Source organism: Pseudophryne corroboree, chromosome 5 (genome assembly GCF_028390025.1).
Source record: "Pseudophryne corroboree isolate aPseCor3 chromosome 5, aPseCor3.hap2, whole genome shotgun sequence".
NCBI lineage: Eukaryota > Metazoa > Chordata > Amphibia > Anura > Myobatrachidae > Pseudophryne > Pseudophryne corroboree.
In genome coordinates, this window is record NC_086448.1 from 556097365 (window position 1) to 556113405 (window position 16041).

Below are 16041 nucleotides of genomic sequence, written 5' to 3' on the forward strand. Positions count from 1 at the left end.
CCCTTGCGGTGGCTTGGGGGCGAGGGGCTGCGGGGGCGCCACTGATTTAGCACAGATTGACATGCGGACGAGCGTCCGCATGTCAATCTGCTCCTACTAACCCTCCCTGCCGTGTCCCTCCTGCATCATCTCCGGCGGCCGCGGGTCTAATAGAAGAAGTGCCGGTTCGTGAGCCAATCAGAGCTCACGAACGGCACTTCGTTTATTAGACCCGCGGCCGCCGGAGATGATGCAGGAGGGACACAGGAGAGGCGCGCGCTGTTCCCTCCGTGTCCCTCCAACACAAACCAGCGGGGGAGCAGCAGCGGGGGAGGGGGCATATATGGCACTGGGGGGGAATATCTGGCACTGGGGGCATATGTGGCACTGGGGGGGTGGGGGAATCTGGCACTGGGAGCATATCTGGCACTGGGGGGGGTAATATCTGGCACTGGGGGCATATGTGGCACTGGGGGGAATATCTGGCACTGGGGGCATATGTGGCACTGGGGGGGGAATCTGGCACTGGGAGCATAGCTGGCACTGGGGGGGAATATCTGGCACTGGGGGCATATGTGGCACTGGGGGGGGATATCTGGCACTGGGGGCATATGTGGCACTGAGGGGGAATATCTGGCACTGGGGGCATATGTGACACTGGGGGGGTATATGTGTACCTGGCACATAGGGGGGGGGCTATATTGTGCACTGGGGTCATGTGAGTACCTGGCACCGTGGGGTAATATCTGGCACTGGGGACATATGTGGCACTGGGAGCACAGCCCTAGCAACAAGCACTACCCCCTAGCAACGAGCATGACACCCAGTGCATGAAACCCCTGGCAACGAGCATGACACCCAGTGCATGAAACACCTGGCAACGAGCATGACACCCAGTGCATGAAACCCCTGGCAACGAGCATGACACCCTGAGCATGAAAACCCCTGGCAACGAGCAGGTAATTTAAAAGTAATTAGAAGCCTTACTGTAGGACTTAATGTGTAATGGGCATTACGGTGTGTGGCATAATGTATCACGGACATTGCTGTGTGTATCATAATGTGTCACAGGCATTACGGTGTGTGGCATACTGTATCACGGGCATTGTGGTATGTGGTATAATGTCTCTGGGTCATTGCAGTGTGGCATAATGTATAACGGGCATTGCGGTGTGTAGCATAGGGTATAACGGGCATTGCGGTATGTGTCAGGCATTACGGTGTGTTGTATACTATATCACGGGCATTGTGGTATGTGGTATAATGTATCAGGGGCATTGCAGTAGCATAATGTATAACGGGCATTGCGATTCCTGTCATAATGTGTCGGGGGTATTACGGTGTGTGGCATAATGTGTCGGGGGCATTATGGTGTGTGCATATTGTGTCATGTGCATTATTGTGTGTGGCATAATGTCTAAGGGCCATTGCAGTATGTGGCATAATGTATACTGGGCATTACTATAAGGAGGAAAAATTACAAATAATGTAAGGGGCATGAATCAGGATTATTTTTCTTTCCAGTGGTGGCCAACGTCTGGGCGTGCAGGTTGGAAAACTGGGGCATAACGTAGTCTTTTCCTGCAATGCCACGCCCCTTTATGTGAAGCCACGCCCATCCCAACGAAGCCACACCCCTGCGCACATTTATCCCTTTAATAGTGCCAATTATGGGGGATGGGGGGGGGGGGGGGCGCCGAAGAATTTTTTGGCTTGGGGGAGAAAAATTTATAGTTACGCCACTGGATCTATCTATAGTCTCTCCCTCTCTCGGTTTCTGTCTGTCTCTATCTATCTGCAGTCTCCCTCTCTCTAGGGGGTTTCTATCTACAGTATCTATAGTGTCTATTTCTTTCTTACTCTAGTGGTTTCTACATTTATCTTTCTCTCTATCAGGATTCTACATCTATCTGGGGACTGGTTTCCATTCTATCTATCTATCTATCTATCTATCTATCTATCTATCTATCTATCTATCTATCTATCTATCTATCTATCTAAAACAGAAAATAGGTATGGTACCACCACTTCAAAACAATTACTTAGCTGGGTGCTGTCACATAGGGTTCAGAGTACAGGTCTCTCAAATGGTGCTGCACTCCTTAGCATACAAACAACATCCACTGCAGTAATGTTGTAAAAGTCAACATTTCAATGCCATTTATAAAAGAAGTACTGCACCATTTCAGTGACATATATATAGTGTATATAGATGTATCCTGCTATGTTGTTGCCACATTGCAACATTCATAACATGGAACGCATGTTCCCGCTATCCATTAACTGCGATTGAGCGTGGCATACCGTGATGCATATGCATCGCAATGCTGCTATTAAACTCTGCTATATGCAGCAACAACATAGCAACACACACATGGAAACCCCTTATTAATCCTGCATTTGATCCTGGAGATAAACAAATCAAAATAAGGTTTTATACACAGTATTAGCAAGATTTTAAATTTATAAGACATTTTGGATAAAGTGTTGTGTTTAAAGACAATTTTCTTTGAGAAATGTTAGAGCTGTGTGTGAAATGTTCATGCAAAATATTGCAGAAAAGTTGTAGTTGCTATTGGTAGCAGCCATTTTGTTACACCATGCACTAGTAAAAGACACATGAAACTTTGTTGTAACAAAGTAACAAGCTAATAGTCCTGACTGCTGTATTTTAGTACATGTGGAAGCAGGGCTGTAACTAGTTCTGTACAAGAGGGACAGCTGCCTAGGGGGCAAATCGGAATTAGGATCAATGGAATTATTTTGTTTGGTAAATTTGGTTGCAACTGTTGGCAAATGGGGACGCCAATGTTTCCTTCCCATGTGCAATCATTTCTAGTTTTTGTTCTACATGGATGTGAGAGTAAGGGCGGATTTACCGCTAGGCAACACAGGCACTCGCTTAGGGCCTGACGAGTGTCAGGGGCCCCGTGATGAAGCAGAGCTGCAAAATATATATATATATTTTTTCAAAATACTGTACATCTGACCCAGGCCCCAGTAGGCTGTCATTGGAAAGCTGCCGCTAGGAGCCAGCACTAGCTCACTGTCAGTCCTCCTCTCCTGCACAGTGACAAGTGACAAGCATGGAGAGAGAGATAACGGAGAAGTTACAGCACAGAGTAGGGGCAGCAGCAGCCAGTTCACCCGCTAACCACCCGCCCCTGCTGGAACTCCGGTCCATGCTGTGGCTGGTCCCTCCCTCGACAATGCCAGCATAGGTGCACTGCACACGTTATCATCGCGCTCCTGGACTTTATCGCCCCCACTCCCATCAAAAAACAGCTACTGCTGATAGTGGTCGGGAGTGTTTGCAAAAACGCAGGCATGTCTGAAAAAATGCAGGCGTGGCTGGTTGTTTGCTGGGTGGGTGTGTGAAGTCCCGAATAATGCTGAAAAACAACCAGGGGGAATATAATAGTGTGCCAAGCGCAGTGAGGCACCGTGCCCGAAGTATGGCGAGTGCAGCGGTACACTTATACGGTGTCCATGTCGACTTATGTCAACATACACACCCCAAAAAACATTGAAAAACGTGTTTCGACTTTTTGACCTGCCGACATTTTATATGTCGGTATTTTTACCTTATCGGTAGTTTAAATGTCGGTATTTTGATCTTGTCAGGATTTTGACTTTGTCTGGATTTTGGCCATCGGTCAATAGTTGTCGGTATTTTGACCATCAGGATTTTGATTGTAGGTATTTCATACTAAACCCCTTGTAAGTGCCACTCTGGTAACTCTACTCTATAGTGTTCCTTCTAACTTCTACTACTGTAGTTGTGTGCCAAAAGGCATTGTGGCTCTTTTGATCCTCCTTGAGATGGAGTCCTATGGAATGAATAAGAATGAATGGCTTATCACAATATTTTTTCAAGTGTCCTGAATGCAATTTTCTATTGATTTAAACTGCAAATTCATAAATTGCTGCCAAACATGCTCAAAATAAAGGTTAAACAATAGCGGTGCCTCTGGCAGGTGAGATACTGTATTTGAAGTTTTACACTTGCGTCTTGATAGCACACAGGTAATAACAAAGCTAAATATTTATCTTATTAAAAACACGTTAAAGGTTAAAGAACACAGTACGCAATTGGCGCAAAAAGTACCGCAAGGGTACTCCCTTAACTATACCTTAAGGAATGTACTTATACTGTAAACCTCTGTGTAGTGGTAGAGTGTAAATGCAACACAGAATAACCTTATTACCTTTAAAGCTGTTCGAGCGTCACCGACGCTCTGAGAATACTTAACACTATAAGGAATACACAGATACCGTGCTCAGGGTCCAACGCCTAATATTTATATTATGAATGATATACTTGCAAAAGAATTAATACAAATACAAATCATACACTACAATATAACATAGACTACCTAACCAGATAACTACACAGGAAATACAATACAATACAATACTATTTAAGGGAAAATAAGAGAGAAAGAGGGGAAGAGAGAGAGAGAGAAATGGCTCATAATAACAAGAAGATCAATATGATTTCAGAGAAGCTTACACATGTGAGGAACAATCGCTGCGCAGTTATTCAATGCTGAGAATCTTTGTGGAGAAAATACTTGACCTTACCCATACTGGCTGTCCCTATATACAACACAACCCTACAATACCGCATGGGACAGAAGCTAGACTCCATTTTGAGAAAACTCCCATGAAGACTGCAACACATGGTTGAAAGGGGGAGGGGAAAACACCCAGCAGCAGCCATTTTAGATTTGCAGGTCCAAACACATGGCACTCTCTACTACACCACAATCACATAGCAGAAGACACAAGACTCCATTTTATTCCAAAATGTCCAAGCCTCAGAACAATGCATATGTTCTGATTTTACAATTCCAAACCATCTAAATCACCTTTCACAATTTCAATCCAACTTCCTAGAACCATCTTATTCACTTTCACATTCCAAACAACTTCAGTATCTCAATAACCAGAGCATATTCATCACAAGACCAGATCACAATGTAACCACACATCTCAGCCTGCCATTGCTACCAGCACATGTTCAAACGTAACTGCATGGTGGTATTTATGATTAACAAGATATATTATAACTGACCAGCACAATCTATTTTAAATCACCATAGGCAAACAAATACCACAAATGCTATGCTACAGGTTGTCTAATGTCCCAGCTACCATCACAGATTCCCAGATCTATCACACAAACACCCAACAATCACACAACCAAGTTACAATATCCTATTTAAACCAGAAAGCAATCTGTCTATATTTCCTTATCTAGCCATGTGAATTCAATACTTAGCCTTTGGTGCCTGGTGATGATCCAGCCATGCTTCTGGGAGCTTTGTTCTGAGTGTAGCTTCATTACATCTGTTCTCTGAGGCCACCTGCAAAAACTGACCCCCAACCCCCCCAGACAGGAACTATCCTCCTGTGTGTCTGTTCCTAGGGGAGGGGTCTCTCTCTCTCCTTTGTATATGTTAATCAGGTTCAGCCCTGAAAATCTTAGTAAAAGGTTGGCTTGATCATCCATTGTTCTCAACAAAGTGATCTCAGCTTTTATACATATAATCATATCTATCCGCTGCAATGTCCCACAACTTCACAACCAGCATCAAACTAACCCACACATCATTCTGCTTGCTTCAATACCAAACATGATGGGCGCATCTGGTTCTGTTCAGATAATACATATTCATGACATCAATTCATCAGCCAATTCTAAATCTCCATGATGTCTGGTGCTTGACATTATTATAACCATGTACTGTATGAAACAAGCGCCGAATCCATCTCCGTGCCATGTCCGAGCAAATGCGTGTGTTTCCATATATTGCTGCGCTCGCTGCGCATATTTGCAAGTATATCGACTTAAATGTGTGTGTGGTTTGTATGTTCTCTCTATGTAATATTTTTGACTTTGACAGTCCACCCTTTGGCAGTCACCAATAACTGCCACTTCCTAAAACATTTCAAAAAGAGAAAAATATATGTCAGGGGTTAATACATTTACATGGTTGGGTAGGGGAGGAGAGGAGAAGGTAGAAAAAGGGTATGACCTAGTGAGATAGCAGAAGCATGTGTGTATGAATCCGTGCTTGGGGGTCATGTATCATCGTGCCGTACGTGTTTTAAATCAAGCTTCGAGGTATTGCGAAGTATACATTTGAATTCCTTCTTATCCCGTGGTACGGGTCTGTGGATGGGCTGTCAAACTTTACCGAGCTCTTTTCGGCTTTGGTTGTAACAAAATGGGGGAGCACATTTTAGTTGATGATACATGAATGGGGGTGATATGTGATTGCTGATATCTGTGCCTGTATTCCCTATCGACTATGTGTGTCATTACCTGAGGGTTGTAGAAATGAAGAAAAGACATAATTACGGTAAATGCGGTGGTATTCTATGTCAGGTAAATGAACATTCGTCGATTGAGGTCTTGTTTGGTGTCTGTTGAATGCAGTCTTCTTTGTACTTTTGCCCATAAGGTGCGAGCAAAAGCTGTCAATGTCCATAGATTTACAAAAGTGTTGGGCTAGCGTAATTTTAAAATTTCTAGGGAAACTGGGGATCCATGGCATAGTTCATCAAAAATCTGTGTATCAGGTTGTCAAAACTTCTTCTTTAATCCATCTGTTGTCTGTATATCGGCTCATCAAACTCCTCGTCCAAGTGGGTCTTTTTACCTTGGAGAAAACGGAAAAACAGGTGAAAGAAAGGGACCGTAGAAATCGCATTTTCATCACATCATTGTTTCTACCGTTGGGTCATAAATCAAGTCCATTGGAATTACAGTTTCCTCACTCCTTAGACTCATTACCTCAGGTAGTACTTTTCCAATATAACACAATCCTTCAGAGTTTGGGGCAAGCCGCTCATACGCCTTTCTCCCGCATATGAAATATGCATCATCGGGGAGTACATATGGGACGGAGTAGGACATAACCATATTACACACCTTCCATGTGAAATCTCCTAACCCTAATTCTTCTATCTGCTTAGTACACGTATCAGGTTGTACGATATGTGCACAGTATCCTGGTGATACCTCTCCAACTCTCGTAATCCTATTTCCTAAGGTATACCTATACCGGAAAGATTTTCCTCTACTGGCTATGTGGCGTACAAGCTCTGTATCTGTCGGCATTCTATCTGCTCTATATGAAAAGGTCATGGTTTGGTTACTCCATGACACTTCCCAATTTCCCGGCTTTCGGGGATTGGAGATGTTAAAACATAATAGGGACCTATCCACATGATATTGGTGGAGCTTCAAACTAGGAGGACTAGAGATATTAAACCTCCTGTCCACCGGTCTCCCACCCTTTAGCTCAAGTACCTCCCCTACCGTTAAAGGAAATGGTACTAGCCCTGATTTGCTATGACCTTGAGGTACTTGAGAGCATACCCAACAATCTGTCTTATTTAACACACTACCCACTAAGGAGTGATAGTCACTCAATGGATGCCGGTCCATGTGGATATTAAAACTGGATTGGCATTTCTTAATGCACCCATCCTCAACTACATTGTTACAGAGCCTACAGATACAGTTTTCTTTTCAGCTAACAATGTTTACAAATAACATGGCTGTTAGATCGTTTCCGGTACTCGCCTTTGCTCGGTGCTTGTGTTGCTATTGGAAATTTACACCTCCGTCTTAGTCATTGGAACCTTTCTGGATCCTTTCTCGACCTCACTGGTACTCTCACCGAAACAGACTGCTCGGGTCAACGTCATGGTCAACAGGAAAATCCATATCACAGTCTCTCGGGGCAAGTCCATCTTACAGGAGGAGAAAAGAAGAAATTTGTAATGGGGTACAGAAAATCAGTTTGAGGGGGAGAGAAACTTGTTACGATAATTAGTTCTCTCGTCTTGTTGTTCTTCTTGTTCTGCTGTCTTCTCAAAGGTGCTGTCTCTCAGTCTTCCAAACGAACATTCTGGTGATGCAATATTCCCTCCAAACCAGCGATCTTTCTGTAAGGAGCAAAAATCTTGCATTACCATTTGTCTAACTGATGGGTGACATACCATCTTTAAAACATGAAAGCATGAGTGAGAAGAGAGAGAAAACAACAACAGCAAAAAAAAAAACAAAGAGAGAGAACAATTTATATGCATGTGTATATTACTTAAATCAACAATAGCCATCAATAGGAAAAGAGAAAAAAAACATTTTTCAAACATTTTAAAACATTGTCAGATCATCAGGCTGTCATATCTACATGTCTAATGGTTTCCTTGCGCAGTCCCTCCCCCCAGCACCATACTCCACTTTCTGTATCTGGCCAGGATACATTGATGCGGATAGGTCATGCTGGGGTTTGGTAGACTTCTGCAAAGACCAAGTATATATGCAATGTTTGAATCCTACCAATATTCGTCAGAGATGGGGAGAGAGAAAAAGAAACATTTCACAGATACATTTACAATGTTTCACCTGGTCATTCCTGTGTGTTCAGGGAATGACCTCCCAATTTATTAACCGTTACCTCAGGCTTACCATCAGTTCTAATGATCACCTTTCCTGACCACATATCATGGGTGTGGCCCAAAATTCTTCCTATACGGTCCCTGTTTATAATTGTGTGTGTTTTAATTTTGCTCATTTCTGGGTCTAGGGGGTCTGACTTTATGTGGGTTATTACAGCTGCTGGCATAATGCCCTTCTCCTTTACAAAGATAACAAACCCGGGGCTTCTTCCAAGTGTCAGTGACCTGAGGTTTTGGTTGATTTGATGCCTCCTCAAACGCTCGGATGCTCATCACCATCAACCGCTTTCCCTGTGCTTCCCTGCTTCCTTGGATATCATGGTTATGTTGTTGTCTAGGGGATTGATATGACTTTTGTATTCCTCTTGATCTACAATCTCTCGCAAAGTGTCCTTTTTTTTAATGACAATTGTAACAGACTTCCACATTTAAATTTCTCGCAGGGGTTTGGGGCTTATGCTGGAGTGGTCTTGTGGTTAGGGCCTGTATACTTGCGGCCATTAATTTATCACTTTGTGACTCTCTGTATCTGGTGATATTTTGATCAATATCAATAGCGGCCTCTCTTAATGCGGCCACCGAGATATTTCTCCAGTTTGGGTTGGTGGTCTGTACCCTTGTACTCAATACCTCCTTTAAACCATTCATTAATACCTTAACCGCTATTTCTCTATGCTGTGCGCATGTTTTGATGTCTGTGATCCCAGTGTTCCTAGCCATTACTTGCAGTGCTCGATTGAAATAACTGGAGATACTTTCCCTTTCGTTTTGTCTTATGGAGAAGATTTCATTCCACTTGACAACGGCAGGGAAATATACTTCCAACTGTTGGTTTATCTGCTTAATACATTCCTGATTGTGTTCCTCCATTTGAGGTACTTCTGTGTCTAATTGACAATCAGTAATAAATGTCGCAGAGTCAACACCGGAGGGCAAACATGCCCTCAGCACTGTCCGCCAATCTTTGTTGGTGGGTTCTGTTGAGTTTCCTAGTTCTTTAATGAACCTTTGACATGCGACTAGATTTTTCCGTGGATCGGGAAATTCGGACATAATTGATCTCAATTCGGTCCGGGACCAGGGACAGCGCATTGCACTGTCCTGGACGGGAATGGTTCCCTGATCGTCAGTCTTCCCATTGGGGACTGTGATCACCCTGACAGGACTAAACTCAATTACATCACCTTGTTTTGGTCTTACAATATGGGGTACATTTGTTTGTGCGTGATATAAAACATTGTACGTACCTGTGGACACGACCTCACCTGACCCTCCGTTAGGGGGTTTGATTATTGCCTTTACCAATTTGGTCGCGTCCACCTGGATGTCTTGTAGGATGGCTGCTGGAAGTGGTGCCGACATCGTGTTGAGTTCACTTTCTTGCTCGTATTCCTGAGGGAAGTTTGACATGGGGTGCAACTTGCACGGGTTAATAGTTGTACATTTAACAGCATTACAATTATCATTGTTATGTTTATTACACTTATTCTTATCATCTTTACTACAGTTGCTAAGTGCGTTTTTATTGTTCAACATTGTGCCTTTTCTCTGCAACCATAATCCTCTCCATTGCCATGTCTCTCCTCTCAAGATGAAAGTTAGGTATGTAAGTTACATTTCTTTGCATTTCACTTTCCTGTTGCCATAACTGCAAACAATCATAATGCTTGATTCGTCTCTTTGCTGATTTAATGAGACATATCCTTCTCCTTAAATTCGTTAACACTTCTGTGCTGAAGCTACCTACTCTTGGGAATTTCTCCCCGTCATGTACTGTCATTCTCTCCCATTCATCACATAAAGCTTCTGTGTGACTTCCGTATTTCTCACACATTACATACCTTGCCGACCCGACTGGTCGGTTCACTGAATCAACCCGAACCGAGGTTGATCGCCCCCTACCTGAACAAGTGGCCCCCATAGTTCGAAGGTGTTGCTTTATTCAGCCAACCCTTACGCAAACCAAAATGTTCAAAATAGGCTGACGGTGGCGGTTTACCGAGTACCCCACTCACTCGCCCACGCCGACCAATACGACCTGATCACACCGATATGGTGCTGGCGTACTCGACCCAGGGCCCCTGCGACCTGAACCTCTATTTACTGGAACCTGTGAGGGTGATCCGAAGAACACTTACTCTTTCCAGTAACTATTGGTTGTTGGATAGTTCCTGAGTGAGCAGCGAACCTCCCTTAAAATAAAAAAAATTACACAAATCACGTTAGAATGTACAAATAGCGTTTATGACCTTCGTACACAAATAGTACCGGTCAGGTTTACTAATGTACACAATTACGTGCGGTCCAATCGTTCAGCACATAAGCAACTAATCTTATGTACGGAGCGACCAGTGGAATCGAAAATTACGGCTGCGAATTCCTTCAGCCAGAGCTTGTATGGCCTATATGGGTGTTGCACCAACCCTTTCTTGGTGTTGTGCCTGTGGACTGTATAGCGGACTTCCTTGTCTGCTGTACCTAAACCTGCTGGTCTGCTATGACCTCCTGGTCTGTTACAGTATGACCTCCTGGTCTGCTACACTCTAATGCTCAAATTGTATGTTTTAACCAGGGATGCCTCCCTAGCCACCATGTACGTCACTTACACGCATGTACCTCACGAGAACTCGACTTTTCTTGTGGTTCAACCTCAAAAATTGTAAAAACAAACACTCACTCACCACATATACACTTTTGTTTCTATTTCTATTTCTGCGCAGAAATTTCTCTTTAGACCAGATGTGTTACCAATTAGGAGAAGGATCTGTTAATTTAAATTTCGAATGTTAGAATAGATTTGCGCGATTTATCGCCTTGCGTTATTTACCGCGTTGCGCTATTTATCGCGTTGAAAAAAATTAACACTTGTGATTTGAGTTACGTGGGCGTACCCGTACGCTCCGTTGCGTAATATACGCTGCGTGCGTCGGCCTTTGTGTTGCGTTCGCGAGTCTCAGTCTTTTGTTAGAGACACGTGTACGCTGGCCACAAAAATACAATTAGCACGTTTATCAATGTAGATGATCTTTAACTGTAATCATCTACCAAGCACCACACAGGTCTTTCCTTGTATCTCAGGTAAAGCTGTGCATGTGTCTTACAATTTACCCCTTAATGTATTACTTTTACACTTTAACTATTTAAATAGCGACAAATCTCTCTTAGCACGTTTATCAATTCAAATGGCAAACAGGAAGGTGAGATATGTGAAAGTACACAGATGAAAATGCAATTCTAAATTTAATCTAATAACATACATTGATGTAAGCACACGCATATAGATTTTACATATAAGTACCAATCACTATTACTTATGATTGACTATGATATAGATTAAATAAATGCATTAAAAAACTCATTAAATGATGATTTCTTTTTGACAATGGATGGCTGATTATTTCCTGAGTCAACTGAAAATCAGCCGTTCAAAAAAAAATAAAAAATTTGACCTTCCCAAAATGGCCGCTGCTCCTCCCCCTTCCACCTCCATGAGGGTCACACAAAATGGTGGACAGACCATGCGGCCTCTCCTGCCATAAAGAAAATCACCATGCTAGCTCCCAAAGTAACTTTTAAATGTACTTTTAAACCTACTTAAACAGATAAACAATCTAATCTTAATCAAACACGATATGATCCATTTGAACCTGGTTTTGCGACAATAAAAATAAATTTTAGCATCTTAAATATTATGAGAAACGCCTTGTCCCTTAAAATTTTCTATCAGCGTCTTACTGATACCACAATACATTAACGTGGATGTTTTTTTTTTGTTTTGTTTTTTTCAGCATTTTGCGAGATGTCCATCATTAGCCGGTCAATTACAGCCGCGTTTGTAATGTACAGTGCATCATTAAGATCGTGATATCCCGGACCAGAGCCCCCATCTAACAAAGCTAAATATTTATCTTATTAAAAACACGTTAAAGGTTAAAGAACACAGTACGCAATTGGCGCAAAAAGTACAGCAAGGGTACTCCCTTAACTATACCTTAAGGAATGTACTTATACTGTAAACCTCTGTGTAGTGGTAGAGTGTAAATGCAACACAGAATAACCTTATTACCTTTAAAGCTGTTCGAGCGTCACCGACGCTCTGAGAATACTTAACACTATAAGGAATACACAGATACCGTGCTCAGGGTCCAACGCCTAATATATATATTATGAATGATATACTTGCAAAAGAATTAATACAAATACAAATCATACACTACAATATAACATAGACTACCTAACCAGATAACTACACAGGAAATACAATACAATACAATACTATTTAAGGGAAAATAAGAGAGAAAGAGGGGAAGAGAGAGAGAGAGAAATGGCTCATAATAACAAGAAGATCAATATGATTTCAGAGAAGCTTACACATGTGAGGAACAATCGCTGCGCAGTTATTCAATGCTGAGAATCTTTGTGGAGAAAATACTTGACCTTACCCATACTGGCTGTCCCTATATACAACACAACCCTACAATACCGCATGGGACAGAAGCTAGACTCCATTTTGAGAAAACTCCCATGAAGACTGCAACACATGGTTGAAAGGGGGAGGGGAAAACACCCGGCAGCAGCCATTTTAGATTTGCAGGTCCAAACACATGGCACTCTCTACTACACCACAATCACATAGCAGAAGACACAAGACTCCATTTTATTCCAAAATGTCCAAGCCTCAGAACAATGCATATGTTCTGATTTTACAATTCCAAACCATCTAAATCACCTTTCACAATTTCAATCCAACTTCCTAGAACCATCTTATTCACTTTCACATTCCAAACAACTTCAGTATCTCAATAACCAGAGCATATTCATCACAAGACCAGATCACAATGTAACCACACATCTCAGCCTGCCATTGCTACCAGCACATGTTCAAACGTAACTGCATGGTGGTATTTATGATTAACAAGATATATTATAACTAACCAGCACAATCTATTTTAAATCACCATAGGCAAACAAATACCACAAATGCTATGCTACAGGTTGTCTAATGTCCCAGCTACCATCACAGATTCCCAGATCTATCACACAAACACCCAACAATCACACAACCAAGTTACAATATCCTATTTAAACCAGAAAGCAATCTGTCTATATTTCCTTATCTAGCCATGTGAATTCAATACTTAGCCTTTGGTGCCTGGTGATGATCCAGCCATGCTTCTGGGAGCTTTGTTCTGAGTGTAGCTTCATTACATCTGTTCTCTGAGGCCACCTGCAAAAACTGACCCCCAACCCCCCCAGACAGGAACTATCCTCCTGTGTGTCTGTTCCTAGGGGAGGGGTCTCTCTCTCTCCTTTGTATATGTTAATCAGGTTCAGCCCTGAAAATCTTAGTAAAAGGTTGGCTTGATCATCCATTGTTCTCAACAAAGTGATCTCAGCTTTTATACATATAATCATATCTATCCGCTGCAATGTCCCACAACTTCACAACCAGCATCAAACTAACCCACACATCATTCTGCTTGCTTCAATACCAAACATGATGGGCACATCTGGTTCTGTTCAGATAATACATATTCATGACATCAATTCATCAGCCAATTCTAAATCTCCATGATGTCTGGTGCTTGACATTATTATAACCATGTACTGTATGAAACAAGCGCCGAATCCATCTCCGTGCCATGTCCGAGCAAATGCGTGTGTTTCCATATATTGCTGTGCTCGCTGCGCATATTTGCAAGTATATCGACTTAAATGTGTGTGTGGTTTGTATGTTCTCTCTATGTAATATTTTTGACTTTGACAGTAACCTATTAACACACAGGAAGAACTTCTAAGTTGCTATTCAGACACCTTTGAAATAATGGGTGGTGATAAGCGTTTCTGTGTTTGCCCATATTTTTTATTTCTTTTTCAGTGAGTACCTCCACCTCACGGAGAAGTGCAGGACACTCAAAGCAATACAGGGCCTGTGTAGGTTCCATGCTGTATGTGTGTTTAGAACTATATTAGCCTTGGACTCCTCAGATCGGGAGCATGTGCAAATCAAGAAGTTGTGCAATGTTTTGATTGAAGAAGATGATTTAGAGGCAAGCCCTTTCTCACCTAGAAGCTAGACATTTTCTGGATGCACAGATGATTCTGACCTCTACACTTAATGGCCATAGGATCACAGTCTGTGGGCCTAATGCATGTTTGCATGCAGATGGAATTGTGATTTTCTAGGCTTTGGAGCTGCTGGAAACTCAGCCTGAAGGCTGGCTATTAGTCATTTGCAAGAAACATTCCCATATGTTTTGTTTTTGGATTATGCTTCACATGTGATATGTGTCATGTATGTTTGCTTATGTCAACATGTGTTACGTGTGTCATTTTAGTTGATTCAGAATATGGGTGTCACTTCTAGTACACAGATTTCAATTCCCCAATAATATAATAAAGCCAGATGTAACCGCCAGGGATCTGATAGAACATGCCATTGAGCTACTGAAGAGCAGGTTCAGGAGTCTTGGAAAGTCCAGTGGAGGATTCCTCTATGCCCCTAAAAGGTGATAGATATTGTGAAGGCTTGCTGTTTGCTGCATCATTTTGCCCTCTATCAAGATAAAAAGACTGCATGGGTCCCAGTACCATCTTCTCATGTGGGGTTTACAGAGAAGGGAGGCAGGTCAGAGAAAGGATCATAAAAATGTACTTTACATGTAAAAACAAAGCAACTTTGTCCTTCATCTCCGTTGTCTACAGATAGTACATGTGAAGTATAGGGGGTCATTCCGAGTTGTTTGCTCGTTGCCGATTTTCGCTATACTGCGATTAGTTGCTTACTGTGCATGCGCAAGGTTCGCAGAGCGCATGCGCTTAGTTATTTTACACAAAAGTTTGGTATTTTACTGATTGACAGGAAGTGGGTGTTTCTGGGCGGAAACTGGCCGATTTATGGGAGTGAGCGGAAAAACGCAGGCGTTCGAGTTGCAAAACGCAGGAGTGGCTGGAGAAACGGGGGAGTGGTTGGGCAAACGCTGGGTGTGTTTGTGACATCAAACCAGGAACGAAAAGGACTGAGCTGGTCGCAATGGCTGAGTAAGTCTGGAGCTACTCAGAAACTGCTAAGAAATTTCTATTCGCAATTCTGCTAAACTTTCGTTTGCAATTCTGCTAAGCTAAGATACACTCCCAATGGGCTGCGGCCTAGCGTGTGCAATGCTGCTAAAAGCAGCTAGCGAGCGAACAACTCGGAATCACCCCCATAGTCCGAAAACAAAGCATACAACAAAGAATGTTTCTTGCACATACCTAATAGCCAGCCATAGGTCATTTGCCTTTTCTGATGCTTGTAATGCTCTCCTATTCTCCACTCTCCACCTGCCCCCTTAACCACCACAACCCATACAACCTCCTTCAGTTACTGACCCTGAGTAATATTACCATTTTGCCCACCTGGCCAATTTATCTATCTCTTCTGGCATCTTCCCCACACCCTTCTAGCATGCCCTGGTCCTTCTCATTCTTAAGAAACCCTTACTTGACTCTTCCTCACTCTCTAATTATTGTCGCATCTCTCTCCTCCCCTATGCCTCCAAGCTGCATGAGTGGGTGGTGTACAGCCACTTTACATTCTTCCTC